Below are 1,810 nucleotides of genomic sequence, written 5' to 3'. Positions count from 1 at the left end.
TTTGTTTGTGTAAGAGAGTGTTCAATAGTTATCCTATATAATAAAAGGCTAATATGCAAACTGACCAAACAGCAGAATGACCTGATGCTAATGATGCGCACTGACCACCAGGGGGCAGACACTCAATGCAGGAGCTGCCCCCTGTTGGTCAGTGCGCTCCCACAGGGGGAGTGCTGCTCAGACAGTAGCCGGGCTCGCAGTTGGCGAGCGCAGCGGCAATGGCAGGAGCCTCTCCCGCCTCCGCACAAGTGCTAAGGACCCCTCGGGGGATATCCGACTGCCGGTAGGTGGACATCCCTTGAAGAAGGGTCCCAGACTGTGAGAGGGAGCAGGCCGGGCTGAGGGACCCCCCTCCCCACCTCCCCCAGTGCACGAATGTCATGCACTGGGCCTCTAGTATTTTTAATAAATGCTGCAAAGGTAATCCTGACTACTTTTTCTTTTCAATAATAGTAGTAGAAATAGTCTCAGCTACTGGACTCCTCCAAACTTACTTAGACACAAGTAAAGACAAAATCCCTTGCATTTTTTTTCTACTACAAATACAAAGATAAGCTAGTGGCTAACACAGATTCTGTAGTCTCCTTGGGGTTCATCTCTGTACCTCAGATTACTCTTCTAAGATTGAGTTAAATAATTTGAGAAGTTGCTTCCAGCGCTAAGACTTGGTAATTGTATACATGGAAGATCTATTCATAATGGAAATAACATTTAGCCATGATTAACTATAAGATGTAAACTAATTAGGGAGGGTTGGGGAAGGAGGAAAGGGAAAGAGGAGAATGGCTGAGGAAGAGCACTTCTACAAACTATAGGGCCAAATGAGAAAGTCTCATACATTATTCAGCCATTATTTTGCTATCATAAATAATTTTTCTAAGCTATTTTCCAATGCCTACTTCTAATAGGAGAAATTTGATAGCCTCTCCACTTTAAAACAACTAAATTTAGTTGCTATGAAATGGCACTTGAAACAATTTCTATAAATATTTTGACTTTAATACAGGGGTCCTCAAACTTTTTAAACAGGGGGCCAGTTCACTGTCCCTCAGACCGTTGGAGGGCCGGACTATAGTTTTAAAAAAAACTATGAACAAATTCCTATGCACACTGCACATATCTTATTTTGAAGTAAAAAAAGCAAAATGGCAAAAACACCCGCATGTGGCCCACGGGCCGTAGTTTGAGGACGCCTGCTTTAATACCTCCACAAATACCCTCCTAATTTATGTCTATGCCAACAGTAATCACTTTCATTTTAGTAATATAAACTATCTCTATTCACTTCTGAATTCAAACAACACATCTAGTTAGTTTTACAATGCATTCACCTTTGGTAGTTTAGTTACAACTTAAAAAATTTAACTGAGCCCTAGCTGGTTTTGCTCAGTGGATAGAGCATCAGCCTGTGGACTACTACCAGTGGTCCGTGAGGTCCAAAAGGTTGGCGACCGCTGGTTTAAGGAAACCTTTGGAGCAGCAATTGCCAAGCGGTGGTCCATGAGGTTCAAAAGGTTGGCAACCACTGGACTAAAGGGTCCTGGGTTCAATTCCGGTCAGGGTCACATGCCAGGTTGCAGGATTGATCCCAGTGGGGGGTGTACAGGAGGCAGCTGATCAATGATTCTCTCTCATCATTGATGTTTCTATCTCTCTCTCCCTCTCCCTTCCTCTCTGAAATCAATAAAAATATATTTTTAAAAAAGAATCTCATCCAAAATTTAAGATCTTACACAATTATTAACACAAAATTAATCATGGAGTTAATTGTAAAATATAAGACTATAAAACTCCTAGGTAAAAAAAAAAA

The sequence above is a fragment of the Cnephaeus nilssonii genome (genome assembly GCF_951640355.1).
Source record: "Cnephaeus nilssonii genome assembly, chromosome: 18".
NCBI lineage: Eukaryota > Metazoa > Chordata > Mammalia > Chiroptera > Vespertilionidae > Cnephaeus > Cnephaeus nilssonii.
The sequence above is the reverse complement of the archived record's forward strand: the minus strand, read 5'-3'. Positions refer to the sequence as shown.